At 39.6% G+C, this 18,204-nt stretch overlaps 1 protein-coding gene across 2 annotated transcripts in view; it reads right to left on the bottom strand.

Annotated features, from left to right (window-relative positions):
- Nucleotides 1–17,011, bottom strand: part of ARHGAP24 (Rho GTPase activating protein 24) — a 509,415-nt gene extending 492,404 nt beyond the window's left edge. Inside the window, exon 1 of one of the 2 annotated variants that reach the window (XM_032332776.1) lies at nucleotides 16,800–17,011. The gene's annotated coding sequence lies outside the window, so the exon portion shown is untranslated. Of the gene's footprint in view, nucleotides 1–15,822; nucleotides 16,240–16,799 lie in introns of those variants that run through there. The other variant, XM_032332774.1, reaches the window with a different exon arrangement.
- Between the last annotated feature and the right edge of the window lie 1,193 nt (nucleotides 17,012–18,204).

Below are 18,204 nucleotides of genomic sequence, written 5' to 3'. Positions count from 1 at the left end.
TGATCTCTGTCTAATAAATAAATAAAATCTTTTTAAATAATTGACATTCTAATAGACGTCAATTTGCCTTCATATCTGATCATTCTAGACTAATAACAATAAGTACTCAGTTACTACTTGATTTGGGCTATTTCTTTTTTTCAGCATCTCTTATCAACCCCTCCATCCCTTCTAACTCCCTTCCCTCTTCACTGAAACCCAGAAACAAAGCAGGGAAAGAGACTGTGATACCCTACAGTTTACAGGTCTCATCTTCTGGAAAGACAAAATGGCTTGTCAGGTGCAGTGTCTATTTTTGGCTTAGGTCTCTCCTTATCTTGAGGCTTCTCATGAAATTTCCTTATTATACTCAGAAAAACCTGAGGGGGAAAGGCTGTTTTCTATTATTTTGTTTCATTTGTGAGAGACTTAGATCAATATGGAAGATATTTGGAAATAAAAAGTAATCTTGTATCATTTATTGTTTTTCCCTTAACTTTCTATTTTCATTCCAGTAGAGTTAACATACAGTGTTATATAAGTTTCAGTTGTACAATGTAGTGATTCAACACTTCCATTCAATACTCAGTACTCATCACCAGTGCCCTCCTTAATCCCCATCACCTATTTTATGCACCCCCACCCACCCACTTCCCTTCTGGGAACCACCAGTTTGCTACAGTTAAGAATCTATTTCTTGGATTGCCTCTCTCTTTTCTTTCCTTTGAAGCAAGAGGAAAGGGCTGTTGATGTGGGACTGTCATCTGTTCAGCACAATGTCAAACGTGCTAGAACTTGTAGTGTGAGATAGCTGAAACTTCTAAGGGAACTTTAAGGTTCATTCTTTTGAAATGGCCTTAGGGACACCCAGAGGTGTTGAAGGCTGCCATCACAAGACAAAGTACTTGGTCTGCTAGTTGGCAACGCACTCTGGCCAGGGTCTTCCTTGAACCAAGAAGCAAGCCTAGAGTCATAGCCAAAGTGCAGATGAAAACCAGTGCTTCCAAGACCCCGAAGTACCTAACCCACTCAGAATTCCTCTCGGGACCCTTGCCCACCACCACTGCCCTCATCAGTCTGGTTTCCACACAGCCATGTGGGTGTGAACAGATTCCAGGAGTCCTGGTGATCTCTAGATAACATCTGAACTGAAATAGAGCCTGGTTGACTTATTAATATTAAATGAGTAAAAAAGTCACAGATCAGTAAGTGGCAGTTAATAGCAGAAGAGATGGGTTTCCATTTCTTTTTTTGTGCCATAATTTATAAATCTGATATTTATAGTTAAACAGGAAAAAAAATAGAAGAAATGAGAGAGAACAAAACTGTTTTTTCCTAAAGCTTCACTTTAAATGGAAGAAATGTACCATACTAACCATCAATAAACTAAAAAATAAACAATTATAATCCAAAAAGTCATTAATTATGAGAACATTATGAACTTAAAATTAGTCTAAGAAAGCATTGTTTTATGTGATAAAGCATAAGACATTTAATATCATGCCCAATTTAGTCAAAACCTTGAAGAGAATAAAGCAAGGATAATAGGATAATTGATCAACCCAGAATACCAAGTCTTGTACCAAATCTTATAAATACCACTCATAAATGAAAAAATAAGTCAACCATGCTTGAATATCAGAAGTGTTAAAATAAACAAATCTATTAACAAAAGGTAAACTGTAGTCTGCAGAAAGAAGCATTTGGGTTGGGATGGACTAAAAACATAAAGATTAAAATATGAGACTCCAAATTCTATCAGATGATCTCTATGGGGAAAAATTCATTAATAAGTTACACAGTAATAAAGAATTTTATACTATCACGTCACACGAGTTTCATTTTGAAAAAAAAAAAAAATGTTTTCAATAAGCTGTCGACTCCTAGTTAGTGGCCCCCTATTTACCATAAACAGATTGCTATACCCAGACAACAGGGGTGAGGGTACTATTGGAGGAGTTGGGCTGCCAGGTTAATAACTTCCCCAAAACTGCCAAACAAACATCCTATGGCTGAATTGTTTACTACAGTTCTTAATAAAGTCAAAAAATAATAGTGCTTCCCTGCCTCTGATTAAAATCACCCATGGCACCAAATTCAGTCCTTCAGAAAGCAGGCAGATGGAGGGATTCCTATGTGAATGCATTCCAAAGAGAGTTCTCTGGAAACTTTACGATGGCATAACAGAAAGCCGCAAGGTGAAGGAACTACCAGCTCAAGAAAAACCAGCTAATACCTTTGTTCCAACTCAAAACTCAGATTTAAGATAAAAATTTAACTTGGTCCATTGGAATTAAGTTACCAGGGGCTTTTGCTGCCTGTCCCCAAGTCTATAAACACAGTCCTAATTATTCTGGTTACCATTTATGGGCCAACACTGGTATCAGGAATCAATCTCCAATCCCTTAAGCAGTCTGTTCCCTGACAACCTTGACGAACAGCAGCACCAACTCTAACTCAGCACGTCCCAGACTCCTAGGAAACATCACCAGCAGTTCCAATCCGTTCCACCTTAACCTCACATGTGTATTTACTTATTCTCTGTCTCTTTACACCTACCCTCCCTCTCTGCCCCTTCCAGGCTCATGGTAATACGACCTTTACATATCATTTACTCTTTCTGAATTAGGTTAGCATTTCACATTAATAATACAGCTCATTAATGATACCTTGCACTAATTGCTTGGCATTTCCACCAAATAGTTCAATATAATTTTGTTTTATTTAGTGGCTCTAAGACATTAACAAAACCTTTATTCCATCAAACAAACAGAAAACAGCGGCAAAAAGTATGCCACTGTTATTATTGTTATGCATTTGTTCAGAGGGTTCTTTGCGAAACAAATAAGAACTATCCCTAGTCACTAATATGCTATTCTTGCTTGAAAATAAATATATTAGAAGCAAAGTCCCAGATGTAATACCACAGAGCCTCATGCAAAGGGGTGAAGGAAGTCCAAGCATTTAGTGCATTCTCTCTTTTGAGATACAGCAGTAACCCCCACTTCTCTGAGATGGCCTTCTACACTCTTTAGGACTAACTGCAAAGCTGCATGAGGAAGCGGGCATTGGTACCCCACGGCTCAGTGGCACAAAGGTCTCACCTGCTCCCACGGAAAAGTCCATCTCAAGCAGCTGAGCCAAGGGCTACCCAGCCAGCTTGCTCTATTTGTCCTCCCCTGTTTCCGAAGGAGTCCTTCAGAGCCTTCAAGCCCTGGTCACAGACTCACGACAGGGAAGCTAAGGATACTCCCTGGAATGTTCCACAAATTAAACAGGAGAGGATGGGACCGCAAACAGAGAGATAATAAAAGCAAGGCACAGAAAGAAGGCTCCCTGTTTCTCAGCTTTCCACAGCAGCTGCCCTGAGCTGAAGCCTCTTCTCCAGCTCCCCCATCCCATTTTCTCACCTTCTGTGATTATCTGACTCCGTAAGGCAGCACTTAAAGAGATTAACCAGTTTTTTGTTAATTCTTGGTTTTGTTTGCTGCATGAAATCCTTTAGCTATTTAATATCACCAGCTTACTTATGTCACTGTTCCTCAAAAATATGAACAGCATAATATAAGAGAAGAATATGCAACTGTAGTGTGGTTTGAAGACTGAATCGAATGAGACTCTACCGTGTGTTGAGAATATTCATATTAAATGGGTTCCGTGTAATTAATATCATCACAAAGAATTAGTTTTAAAATGTAACTAAAACCAGAAAATATTATAAGTTACACCTTGATTTTAACGAGGTACATTTTTCATCCGCCTTTAGGGGTGAATGTGGGCTCAGTAAAAATGCTTTTTAAAATTAGAATTACATATTCACTTGTTCTTTTCTCAGCCACAAGTCCACACCAAAAATCATGAGTGACTCTTTTCTCAATTTTGCCGGATGTTATTTAACTAGTCCCTTTCTCCTTGCAGAACACAGGAAGTAATTCATTATATGCACTGGCTTCCTTAGGCTAGCATTTGTAGTTAGTTGTCTCAGAGAACTCAAGGTGAGAAGGGCCTCTGGGGAATAGGGCAGTGGGGTAGGGAAACTGGTCCCCAAAACCCAAGAGCCTCATCTGCCTTGTCCTGACTCTGTAATCTTTTTTTTTTTTTTTTAATTTTATTTCTTTGACAGAGAGAGAGAGAACACAAGCAGGCAGAGGAGCAAGTAGAGGGAAAGGGGGAAGGAGCAAGGAGCCTGATGTGGGGCTCGATCCCAGGACAGTGGGATCATGACTGGAGCTGAAGGCAGCTGCTTAACCAACTGAGCCACCCAGGCATCCCTGACTCTATATTCTGAGGCAAACCCCAAATCATCTACATCACTTTAAACTCATTTTCTATATCAAATTGAGGTAGAATGGTTATAGCTGTTTGCTAAGTGGGTTTTTGTTCTGATGTTTAAAAAATTCATTCCAAGGGGAATGTAGCATGTAACTTTTGTTAATCATGTAACTTTTGTTAATCATGGAGGTCTAGCATGGATAATGAACATGAAAGGTAACCAAAAAGATTTTTTTTTCGATTCTGTAATTTTAGCCTTCTCCTGAAATCTAATTTTTTTTACCATATTTATGGGAAAAAATAAAAGTCACACATTTCAACTTCACTTCCCTTTCCCCCTTCTCCTATAGGTATTAAGTCCCAGGTTGACAAAAGAAAGGAAAAGCAGGGGTTCCCTTTCACTTCTGGAAAATAACAAGTTGGCTTCGGTTTGCTTGACAACAGTTTTATCCATCCAACTCCTTCTCTATTCACAGTGTCTAAGAACTGAAGATAAAGCATTAATTTAAAAGTATACAGATCACATTAACAAACCAGGGACTTGACAAGTGCAAGAAGATTAAAAAGATGAAATAATTTTAATAAACTGATCCTGTGATTTAAGGGATTCCAAAGCAAAGTTCACATCAAATTTGAAAATGTTACCAAAGTTCTGGAGGTTGCCCTGGATGAGTCACTCTTGCTAAATGGATTCCATCCTTAACCTGACCTGGAATACGGCGAGGCCAACCCAAGGACTGAAGCGGCCAGAGGGTAAGAAGTGCTCGTGTCACGTAACGTCATGTATAGAACTATTAGGCAGGTGGTATTTCTCATCATGAAGAATCAGATCTATGCCTTTACTGCCTTCATCAGAACATTTATTTGGAACCAAGAAATGTCTACTTGTATTGAATGGAAACTTCTATAAGCCATTTCATTAAAAAATATGGCTGTCATGAGGAAACTAGCAACTTCATACTCAAAGCAACTATTCCTAGTATGTTTTCAAGTTATATTTGCACACCATACTAACAAAGCTGGGCTTTCTCACTGCTTTTCTTACTGCATAGTCAATATATAGTGCAGGGAGCTGGAGGCTATTCTCTCCCATGCATCACAAACACCAGTTGTCATCCAAGAATAGATATTGTTTGCATTTGTGGCACTGAACCCACAGAAAGTGTACAACAAATTCATTTCCAATTTCCCAGATGATTTCATAAAATAATGGAGTTAACGATGAATCCTTTAACTTATTTGCTGGTTCCTGATGGGAATGTTCTTGCCATCCTGGGAGGAAAGCTTCTTTGTAGTGAGGGATTGGCCCACACATTACAAGATGTGTGGCACTTTTGACCCCTGGGCACTAAATACCAATTCACCCCATCTTTAGGATGACGGAGAACACCCTCAGACATTCTCAAATGCCACCTGGTGAGTGGTATCACCTATACCCCCAACCCCACAGCTGATGAAAACTAACTCCTTGGTATATGAAATGTGTCAAGGTCAAGGTCAAGCTAAATTTTGTCAAGTAATAAATCTGTAAGGCTTCCAGATCCTCACTCCTCTATAATGTCAAACATACTTTTAAGCCCTGCCAATATAGACATGTAGCCATATTCTTACCAAAACTGCTCAAAAGGAACACATGACTGTTTAGCAACAGAAACTTCTTCAGGGCTGGATCAACCTTAGAAAGTATTTATTACAAGCCCTTTATTTTACTGAGAAGGAGACTAAAGTCCAGAAGAACGACATGATTTGCCTGAGTTCACAGATGCTAATTACTACCAGAAGCAGGATCCAGCCCACAACCTCCTCCTTTTCGTCCACTTCCACTCCTCTCCAACCACAGAATGCAAAGCAGGACAGGATCTTTGGAAATACCTCTCCAGCTGCTGTGAAACATGAAATTTCACCTGTGGTGAGCCAGAAAGGAAACTTTCATTCTTCCTGACACTTTTGTCCCGAAAAATATTTTCACACATCACTAAACACTTAAAATGCTAATAGGTACCCACTGAAAAACTACTTTTTAAAAATCCAAAGGAATATTTGTTTCTTCAGAAGCTTTTATTTATCTATTTCAGAATGAGAGCAAGAGGGAGAGACAGAGAGAGCAAAAGCGCCAGGGAGGGTCAGAGGACAAGGGAGAAGCAGGCCTCCTGACTGAGCAGGGAGCCCTATGGGGGGCTGGATCCCAGGACTTCTGGATCATGACCTGAGCCAAAGGCAGACACTTAACTGACTGAGCCACCCAGGAGCTCCCCCTCTTTTCTTTTTGTGTCAAAGAAAGTCCTCAAGTCTTTTCTAGTGAATTTGGATGCTGTGTCTTCATATATTTTTAAGTCTTAGAGCAAACACACCCTCTGACTGAAAACCAAATACAACAATAAATTACATTAAACACCATAATGAAGAAAGACCAGTCAATGCAATAGCATTCACTCTCTCTTAACAGTAATGTCATACAATACATAAATATCTTAAACACCTTCACTGTTTCCTTAGAGGGGGAAAATATTCTAGGATAAAAATTTATATCACTTTCATTTTTGCCAAAAGGGTTTTTTATCATCAGTATTAGTTTTACATTAAGGAGATCATCAGTGTCTTCTCATTTGCATGTGCTTTTCAAAATAAATATCTCCATTAGTAAAATATTGAGTGCAGTTTTATGGACTTTTAATTTAATTCCTAATTTTGCAGCTGTTAGGCATCTGGACTACTATCATTAAAACAGTTCAAACTGAACACAACCTAGATATTCAGGGCTCAGAGCTACTTACAAAGAATTTTAACTTTTAATCTTATAGAGCTAGAAGAAAGCACAGGATATATGGGACTTACACACCTGTGCTGTGAGCAGGCAGCACAGAAAAAATTGGGGAAACAGGTACAGAAAACAAGTCACACAGCACAAGCTGGCATTCTACGGAAAATTTAAATTCTTAGTCAATATAATACAACATGTGCTCTTAAGCAGTCTTAAATAATTTACATATAGCCTTACCTAATTTTTTCATGAATTCCAAATACCACTTTTGAATACATAATTGTCCTTAATCACCTGGAGGGCTTGTTAAAACATACATGAATGGGTGCAGGTGGGGCTCAATAATTTGCATTTCTAACAAGTTCCCAGTGAAACTGACACTACTGGTTCCTGAACCATACTTTGAAAAATGTTACTTTAAATGATTTTTTAAAATACCTTTTTTTGGACAGTTAATAATCAGAAACATATTTTTTTTTCATTTTTACCCAATGTGTGAGATGCATGTATACACAAAACGGACATTAAAACGTATGATACAATTCTCCCTTTTACTATATATGACAAAACCTGATTTTTTTTCCCCATTCCATTCCATTGCATCTTTTTCTATTCTTTTTAATTTAAAAAGAATTTGATTTCATGAACACTGATCGATCAATAACCCCTGCTTGAAAAATACTGCTCAGGAGTCCCATGTTCATCATTTAATTTAATAATAATAACTGTTAACATGCATTGATATCAGTTGCCAGATACATTTCCAGTCTCTTTACAAGTGTTTCCCACTCCATAAATTAAAAAACCATGATAACGTTTTGAAGTGGGTATTATTAAATGCCCGTATTCACAGAGAGGAAATCTGGTTCAAGAAGATTAATACAACTTGCCCAAGGTCACAAGGTTTGTGCACATCAGAGACAACACTGGGAACTAGACGCCAGTGGAAGGGAGGCTGTGTATGGTGTGGCAACTGAACATTTGGCCATGTTGGAACAGAGGCCTAATTCTAGAGCATAATGACAAAAATTGTTGCCTTAGAGTGAGATGTTTCAGTTTTGAATCCCAGATCTACTACTTAGCTGTGTGATTTGGTAAAAGTTATTAAGCCTCTCCAAGTTTCAGTTTTCCCATCTATAAAAGAGCGATAATAATAGGGCCTGCCCACATGGGAGCTGTGAGGATTAAAAGGGATAATGACCCATGACAAGGGTTTGGCATAATTAAGCACATAGTAAGGCTTCAATAATTGTTATTATTAGACAAACACCAAATGTTCAGTTGCCACACCATACACAGCCTCCCTTCCACTGGCGTCTAGTTCCCAGTGTTGTCTCTGGATTTGCTCTTTCTCTTATTTCCTTGCCTTCTGAGGATATCAGGTTATCCTATGACCTTACTATGTTCCTTCTCCCATCTATCCTTTCTGGCAGTCCCATCTGTTGTGTAGAAGTTCTCAGAACTCCTCAACCAGACAATTCCTTGTGGCTTTTGCCTGTCTTTAGGGACCAAAACCCAATGTTCCACCATGGAATCTGCCAACTTGAACCTAAACCCAAAGATACAGAAAAGTTATTCCATGATGAAATTGTAAGTTGTTACCAAAAGATGAAGTTATTAATCAGCAAATCACAATTGTGAGAAGGCAGAGGGCTTTTGTATACCCATAGATGCCTTTATATAAAATCTCAACACTGCATTGAATATTTTATAGTAACAGTTAAACCATAATAGGATTTGGATACCAAATGAAACTCTGAAGGTGGTACTCATGTAGCTAAATTCTAGGTTTATGAAACATAGTGCAACAAGATAACATCAGGCTCTCTCAACTTCTCTGGCTCATCTTTTCTTGCTACAGGTTCCTTCATATGAGACATTTTCAAATCATTGTGTGGGAAACAATGATACAATCAAAGATGACCCCTCAAGAAGAATGGAGAAGTCCTTTTTGAGTCTTGCAAAGAGAAGTGAGATGCAGTTCAACAATTCCTATAGTGAATGTCCTTCCTTGAGGAAGACTGGCTTGGGAATCACTTCCTTTGTTGCTCATTTCACTTTTGTGTGCCCAGTGAGTAATACCACCAACTCAACTTTTCTCCCCTTCATAGTTGCTCCCTCCAGAAAAGTCACCCTCTCCTGCTACATTTCAGCTTTCCTAAGTTGGGTCTCTAGCCCTCAGACCACTTGCATCTTCCCCTTTCTCCACCTTCACCTCTTGGTCACAGAGTTCCAGAAATATACGTTCCATATATGGGAATTAAGTCCTGGGGACAGATAACTGAAACCTCGTGGAACATACCTTTTCTATTTACTTCTCATCAGAAAATTCTCTGATCAGTTTGATCACTACAGATTGATTCAATTAACAGTCTGAGGTTGCTAGAGTCTCTTTTCTCATAGGACAACCTTCGTAGTGGTAACCAACCCCAGGGGTGCCAAATCAGCACAAGAATACTGTCACCTGAAAAAAGCCATAAGAAATTTCCAAAGCCAGTTCATGGAGACCATGTTGAGACCAGGGTCTGTACTGTACATCAAACTTCTAAAACACACAGATTTTTATGACTTTTTTTGTTTTTAGATTTTATTTATTTATTTGGAAGAGAGACAGTGAGAGAGAACATGAGAGGCGAGAAGGTCAGAGGGAGAAGCAGACTCCCCATGGAGCCGGGAGCCCGATGGGGGACTCGATCCCGAGACTCCAGGACCGTGACCTGAGCCGAAGGCAGTTGCTCAACCAACTGAGCCACCCAGGCGCCCTGATTTTTATGACTTTAAAATTAACAACTGAAGAGAAGAAGACCAAGAGGGAGATAATATAGTAAAAATAGCCAGCTATCCGGACTTAGGCAGACATGGTTTTTGCTCTTAACTCTCTATCACTTCTAAGTTATCTTAGGTGAGTTTCTTTATCTCTCCAAGCCTAACATCTTCTCATGTTATGGGAATAATAATATCTGAATTAGAGAGAACAGATATTATTACTGGAATTACTCATGACTTCTAACTACTTCAAGAATTACAAGTCATATATGTAAAAGAATCTCGTGGAGTACTTAGTAGGTACTTAATTCATTAGAGTGACTATCATTATGAGAGTCTGTGAGACTCAAAGAAAGGAAAAAAAAAACTTTCAAGACAAAATGACAGCTATTTTCATCCCACCAGGAAACTTGAAAAACTACTTTGTTTTCTGAAAACTCAATGTGGTGGGCAGAAAACAACCTGAATTATGGAGCTAAGTCTCAATTTACTGACAGGTTTCATCTGTAACAAAAAGAAAGTTTTCTGTTTCTCAGAAATATCCCCAAGGGAAAACTTGGTATTCATTTGTAATATATGTATTGAAAAAAATACCCATGTTTGATCTTCAATATCTATTTTCAAAATTATTCAGACATGACTCCTTAGTTTTTCAAGAAATGTAACATTTAGGGTGAGTTTATTTTATCCATAGAGATTATAAAAACAGTATTCCAATGTTTCTAGGAACCACATACACACACACACACACACACACACACACACACACACACAAAAGAAAAAAAAACAAAAAAACACCTGGAAAAATTGTTGGCTTAAAATATTAAACTGAAGTTACAAGATAGAGATTTATAAATATTTAACTACATGTCTAAAAAGAGTAAAAACTATACAAAATGAAGGTAATTCAATCTATTTCCATAATGAATTTGAGTTAACTTAGTTAAAGGGTATGGAATGATAGATGCATAAAAGGATGCGAACTATGTCATAAGAAGACCTTGACCAGGGGACAACTAAGCATCAGATTTAGCTCTGAGCTTCTTGAGTGACAGGCCAAACTGGGAAACATGGTGATTTCTTAGTCTCCTTTCTTCTAACAGAAGAAACAAGTTAATCACAAGAGGCACACTTTTTAAAGCAGTAAAAGCAAAAATGAATTTATGGAGATCTTCATGTAAGAAATACTGAAATACGTAACAAAAAATGTCACGATATACTCCACGCATCCTATCTCTTTTATGTTGACTCAGGAAAATCTAGGGCACTGCATTAGAGCACGGTTTGATGAAGACAACATAACAAAAATGTGTTGTCAAGTGAATGGGATAGGTAAGCTCTGGTCATAGGATTTGATAAAAATGCATGGAAGATTTAGAAAACTGAGTAGACTCTTACTCTTAAATATCAATGCTTGCTCTTCTAGTCTTCTAAGAGATGCTACATCAGGAACAATTTGAGTTTGGGGTCCCCCGCTGGTGACTAAAACACAAGCACAATGGTTCCTTGATTGAAAAATTATCTATGTGCCAAACAGTAGAAGCACACAAGTGCCAGAGCCATCACTGCTCTGAAAGTGAAATGAAGCCCAATTGTATTTCAGTTCAAATGGAGAGCAATCCCCTTCTTTGGGTCAGGCAGCAGAAATAACCATAGAGTAAGACCATTTTTTTTCCAGAAGAATCTTTGGGTTTGGCTTAAGTGCCCAAATGAGATTAAAGGAAAATCCATAAAGTAAAAAATCAGTAACATGAGAAAAGATGTCCCTCTGAATTTCTTCTTTTCCATCCACCTCTGCATTCTCCTTTAATTAAATCCAACTTCCTTCAAGCACTAGCACTCAAGATAATTATTAAATATCCAAAATTAGTATTCCTATTTTGTTTGATTAATTAAAATGATTGCCCATCCACCGGCAGCAGAATCTCTAAATTTAACTCCATTATTACTCCTCTCAGACAAACCCAGGACCTCCCACTGGGATTTGATAGATTACAGATTTTATAGTATAATATAAAAAACAATTGTGAAAAATGTGTATCCATTAGAACTATTTCTATTATCTTTAAACTCAAGTGTACCTTTTATTTTTTCAAAAGAAAAAGGTGATTCCATTTTTTGTTTTGCTTTGCTTTCACTTTATCATTTCAAAAGCACAAATTTCATCTATTATAGGAATTAAATAAAATGTGTGGGCTGGTCTAGAAAGCAAATTATATTTTGTAGTGTTGTTACTTACGCGTGAAAATGAAATTTTTTTTTAATGTTGAGGTTTTTTTTTTTTAAGATTTTATTTATTTATGTGACAGACAGAGATCACAAGTAGGCAGAGAGGCAGGCAGAGAGAGGAGGAAGCAGGCTCCCCGCCAAGCAGAGAGCTCAACATGGGGCTTGATTCAAGGATCTTGAGATCATGACCTGAGCTGGAGGCAGAGGCTTAACCCACTGAGCCACCCAGGCGCCCCGTGAAAATGAAATCTTGAGTCCAAATAGATATTTTTCAAATGGAACCCTTGGGGAAAAAACTCTGTGCATAAATTGGAGTCCACCAGTACTTTATTCATTCATCACTTGCCCATTTATTAAGGAAACATTAACACGTGTCTACTATATGTTTCAGACACTGGACTGGGCACAAGGATGCAGGTAGGTCCTCTACCACCAATATGACTGGTAAGGAACTCACTACGTTTGGTTGCTGATAATATTTTAATAAAAATTTTTCAAAGTAAGTTCAAAGTACCATGGAAGCAGACAAGTTGAAATGATTTCTTTTTCCTGCATAGAATTGGGTAAATTCTCCCAGAGAAAGTTCCAGTTGAAGTGGACCATCAAGAATCAAGTGGGACTTTCCAGGCAAAGGGAATTCCTGGAGAATGTAAATCCATGAGCAAAAAATCAGAAGGGAGAACAATGAGGAGCCTTTGGGCAGGAAGAAGAAGCTAAAAAGGAAAGGCTTTGAATAGCTTTTAGTCACTCTACTAAAGAGTTTAGAGTTACTGTTGTAGGATAATTGGGATCCCGGGATCCATAAAAGGTTTTAGAACAAGGGATTGACACAACTAGATCTGTTCTGTATGAAGATTAATTGTAGCAATGCCATGGTTGGGCGTAGATGCTGCTTAAAACACACATGTGCACAATAACCTCTGAAAACTGAACATTCCTTGAATCGCATCAGAACAATCCCCCCCACTTCCAAATGTGCTTCTACTTAGCCACTGAAACCACCATCAACTTACAAAGTCCGAGACCAAGTAGCAAAAACAAGATGGGTCACCATTTCAAGACTCAGTCTGAGACTTGAACTCCTCACATGAAGAGCATTAACTTCATGGCAAAGTGGACGATTTACAATTTTATTTTTAAATACCCTTCTCCATCTGAGAGAAATGTTAGTCCTTTAGCCATGGATTTAAGAGTAAACAAGCATCTTTGGATTTTAAGTCTCAGGGGCTTTTTGTTCCTCAGGAAAATGTGACCATTGTGGAATGGATCCCTTGTTATCATCAACCTCCTCCAAACCTAAGTATGACTGAGGGGCTATGCCTTCCATGGGCCTCCAAGCCAAGGTCTATCCACCTCCTCCATCTTGTTTTTCTGAAGTGCTCACCTTTCCTGAAAACTGACACATAGCAGAAAGAAGCGATCAACATTACATAAGCTCAACTCACCAGGAACCAGCCCTTTACTACCAGCCAGAAAATACCATAGGAAAATAACTACAGGTAATAAGATGATCCTACAGCCCTTCGAGCACTGAAAACAGAAACAAAATGTATAGCCTGGATTTTGAAGCAGTTCTGCCGGCTCTTAGCCCTGCGAAACCAACCCGGACACTAATCAAGCCAGAAAGAAAACAGACTTGAATGGGCCAGAAGGTCACAACAAAACCACTAAGGCACTGTTGGTAAACACCAACTCGGCTTTGGCCAAGGCAGCAAAGTAATCAGACTCAAAACACTTATCACCACCTGTTGCACATTCCTTACCTTTCCCGCCCTTTCCCTTACCCCCACCCTCCATCCTAGAGAGTCCAAGATCACACAGTAAATAAAGCCCTGCCCAGTAAAAATTCCCAGAGCTTTGGCCATTACTATACCAAGCGAAACGTGAAAGGATCTCACTGGAGATTTAAGTCCAGAACACTTTTTCTTTTATACTTTAAAGCCTATACTCTTGTCTGGAAGGGTACCCTGCTATTTCTCCTTCAGTGATTTTTTTTTTTTCTCGAGAACTTAGATTTTCTTCACTTACTATCAGGTTGTATTTTCAAAATGATTCAAATTCACCAGAACACACAGCACAAAAGAATATTACTCAGAAACCATCAACCTCTCAATCCCAAATCCCTGAGATTAAGTAATATAACAAAATAATACAGTTGAAAGCCAAGAACAGAGTGAGTTTCAACAGCCTTTCAGATGTAGAAAAAAAAATTACCAATTCTCCTTTTTATCACACTAGTTGTGTATTCCTTACACATAACTCAAACTAAATTCCAGATCTGAAAAACTTATACTTTATCTCTTATTCCCATTTACAGGTCTTCCCCCTAAGAACATAGCTCCTTTAAGTGGAAAGAAAATGTTTTTTTTTTTTTTCAAGTTTTGCCAATAATTCAGTCCCCCAAGATGTCTAAGGTGAATTCTCTGACAATTCAATAATGGATCCAAAGAACAGATTCCTTGACTTCTTACCTAAAGATCAGGCACTCAAGAAAGACAAAAAAGGGAATTGTATTATTGGGCTCACTTAGAAGTTGAAATGTCCCTGGAGAAGAGGAAGCATTAAGAAATTTAAAAGGGAGAGCGAGATCTTAACGAGTCTGATGTGGCTTTATACTTGTTTTCTGGTTTTTTCTACTGTATTAATTCTCTGTGTTTTATGATGCCCAGCTTAATACCAACTTCCATTCTTGCCCTTAAGGGTTGGTTTTGAGTTCTAATTAGAATCAGGGGACAGATTGTTTGTATTTAATCTGTCTGTCCATCTTCTTCTCAGTAATTGAGTAAAGCTCTCAACTGTACTGTAAATATCCCCAGATTTCAATTAATTTGTCTTCCTTAGTAGACACAGCAACACACATTGTTTTACTTATGCATAAGCAAACCCCTTACAACTTTTATATTTCAAATACCTAGCATGATTTATGTATTTTCCTCTTTTTAGAAAGAGATGAAATGATGCCTTGCTAAGGTTTAAAAAAAAAAAGAGAGAGTAACAAAAACTATGATGAAAACACAAATTGTCTGGAGATTATCTTTTAATTCAAATGAATTAAATAGAAATAGACTACATATAGGTAGTCTGGGTTCCCTATTACTAGTTGATATTGAAAACCTAATATCTCTAAGAAATATTACTCGATGAGTAATATCTCCCCTTCAATTTTGGGACTTATAAGAGAAATATAGTCCATGCTATATTTTTAATGACACATATTACCTATTTATACTGAAGAGAGGATGGATAACGTCTTCAAAAAGTGGGTTTTTTTTTTTTAATATATCTAAACAAAATCTTTTGGGTGGCTTAGAATTCACCAAAGATTCCTTATTATTTTACATTGGCCCTAAAAGAGTTCATTATTAAAATCTACCTCTGTGTGCCTCTCATCTAGGAAACTCTCATTAGACACTAGCAGAAACAGAGGGGGAGGGGTGGGGGGCTGGCTGGAGAAGGAAGGATGGATAGTAAGGGAGCTGAACTGCACGGTTTTTATTAATTCCATCTATGTTTAAAGCCAGAAACACACACTACCAGCTTACGCCCTTTCTTCCTTTTAAAAATAAAAACATTGTTTTCCCAACATACACACAAGCGGGCGCGCGCGCACACACACATACACACACACACAAGCACGCACGCACGCACGCACACACACACTCTGCACCAGCTCAGGATTCCGGGCGATCCCTCCTCGCCCCCAGAAGCTCCCTTCCCTGTGTCCGGCAGCTGTGCCTGCAGCCCCCCACACCGCCGGGTCACACCTCAGCCTCCCGCGGTGGCCCCGGAGCACACCCCCGAGTAGCGTCACCTACCCTGCTCCGAGCACACGACAGACGCGAACGGCGGCTGCTCCAAAGAGAAAGGCTCCCAGGACAAGCCAAAGGAAAAGGAGAAGAAAAAGGGAGGAGGGACGGGTACTTTACTTCCCGCAACAAGGGGAAGTGTTGCGCCCCATGCACTTGGTGGCTCCGCAGCTGTGGCTTCGGAGGAAATGCTCAGCGTCCGTAAGAGCTGTGGCTGGGGTGGAAAGTTGGGGGTGTTTCCCCCCACCACCGCCCGGGCCTCAAGCCTCTCCTGTCCCCCCCGCAGTCCTGACAGCTCCCCGGGCCTTGGAGACCCTCCGGAGCCCCGCCGGTTTCCCCCGGAGCTGGGCTGAGTTGCCACATGCACTTGAGAAATCCTAGCAGTTGCGCAAAGAGTCCCAGAAGTTAGAAAGAGTGATTGTGTGTGAATGTGTAAATATACAGTACAAGAGGCTGGAACAACTGAGCGGGGCCAGCCCTCAGACGCAGCCCAGGGTTTCGGATTTCATTTGGCAACTGGCAGCTTCAGAAGATTCGAGCGGCACTCTGGGGGGAGGCCGGGAGGAGCCGCGTCCTGGCCCTGCGTCTCACCCTCTCACCGCTACGTTATCTCGGAGTGACTGAGCTGGCGGCTAAGCTACCCCGCGACCAGACAGAGGCCGCCCCGCCTCTGTCCCTCCTCGGCTGACATTGCTCATTGCATTACCTGTGTACCACAGATAACTCTCGGTTACAAATCTGGGGCTCTGGGTGCGGAGAAGGGTGGAAAATACATGTCTCCTGCCCTCCAGGAGCTCTGCATTTCTTTGGCCAACCCTCCCCCCGCCCCCCCCCACACACAGGTTTTACTTGCTTCCCTCTGCTCTTTCTGTAAAATCTTATTTCTCCAACCCAAATTACCTGGGTCACTAAACCTGCATTCCTAGAAATGCTAATTTAGATGCATGCCTTAGTTAGATCCTTAGAGAAACGCAAAGCACACTTACCTCTTATCCTGGTTTAAGAGCTCTCAGAATTGCACAGTGTGAAAGAAGGGACAGAGTAGTACAATTTTTGCTGATCCAAGCCCCTCTCCTCTGCCACCACCAAAAACGCCTATTTCATGTCTACATCTCACAAATCAGTTACCTTGAGGGCTAGCTCAACTACTTCAAAAGGCTTTGTAAAGATCTCTGATTTGGAGTGATTAAAAATCATCACTAGATTTCTTTAAGACACAAAATGAGAGTCTTCTCATTAAGAATTTCCAATTATATGGAAGAAGAGCACACATGCAAATCTAGAAACAACAAAAATAAAAGTCTATGCAGACACTTATTTTTTTTTCTTTTATCTATTATCTTCTTTCTTGGAGTCTTTCTTCTTGGTGATCTGCCCCATCCCAACCTGATGCCCACTAAAAACCGATTTTCTGGCTTAGAGAATTCTCAAACCTTTAATGAATCAAATTAACTTCTGTAAGGAGGAACAAAACCTCTCTTTTGGCATTTTCCTTTTAAAAATGTGCATGGAATCCCTAACCAAAAGCAGTGTAGCTTATTTTCTAATTGGTAGGACTACATGACCTTTATCAACCCATATGGCTTATGTGTTCCAGCTACACCCTGGCAGGTAAATGCCAATGGGTAGTTGTAGATGAAAGCCAGAAAACAATGAAATTAACCGAAATGAAATCTGCACCCATTTGATGGACTCAGAAGCCTCAGGAAGACAAGTGTCAATAAGTATGATTCAAGATCGTGACATTTAAAAAAAGACAAGGAAACTATCACATCAGTAACCTATTTCAGGACCTAACAGCTATTACCCCCAAGCAATTTAGACTCAAGACTATAAAAAATTAAACTCAGGGTGGTTACTGGGTAGTTTCTAATCTGAAAGGTTAAGACATGCCCCTGGACACAGCCTTGTACCCAAGCCTTGCCCTTCACATCTCCTGACTCTGTCCCCACACTCTCCATTTGGCGTCACTTCACTGACATGTGTGATGTGTGTGAGTATCTTAAGATAGACAGCACAACTGAAGGATAGGAAGATTCTTACTTGAGCATTAAGCATGGAGGGAGTATACCTACCAACGCCAAGGGCTTTCCCCTCCCTTCTCTGCAGAAAGACAAGGGTCACTGTATTCCTTTTCTAGAAGCCCCTTTGAGACTTAGCAAAGACCTTCATTACAACAGAGTATAACCTGAATTAGAAAATGCTTGATTGTTCAGTGGACTCGGTCTGTTATTCCTCTCTTACTTCTGGATTAATTGGGACTGGGAGACATCTCTCAGACGGATTATAGCAACTTTAGAGGAGAAAGAAACTTTCAAGCAGAGATGTGAAAGATTCTAACCAAAGGATCATGCTGATGTGACTGATCCAGACCCCAGGGAAAATGGTGTC

The sequence above is a fragment of the Mustela erminea genome, chromosome 2, assembly GCF_009829155.1.
Source record: "Mustela erminea isolate mMusErm1 chromosome 2, mMusErm1.Pri, whole genome shotgun sequence".
NCBI classification, from domain to species: domain Eukaryota; kingdom Metazoa; phylum Chordata; class Mammalia; order Carnivora; family Mustelidae; genus Mustela; species Mustela erminea.
This window is presented reverse-complemented; position numbering and strand designations above follow the sequence as displayed.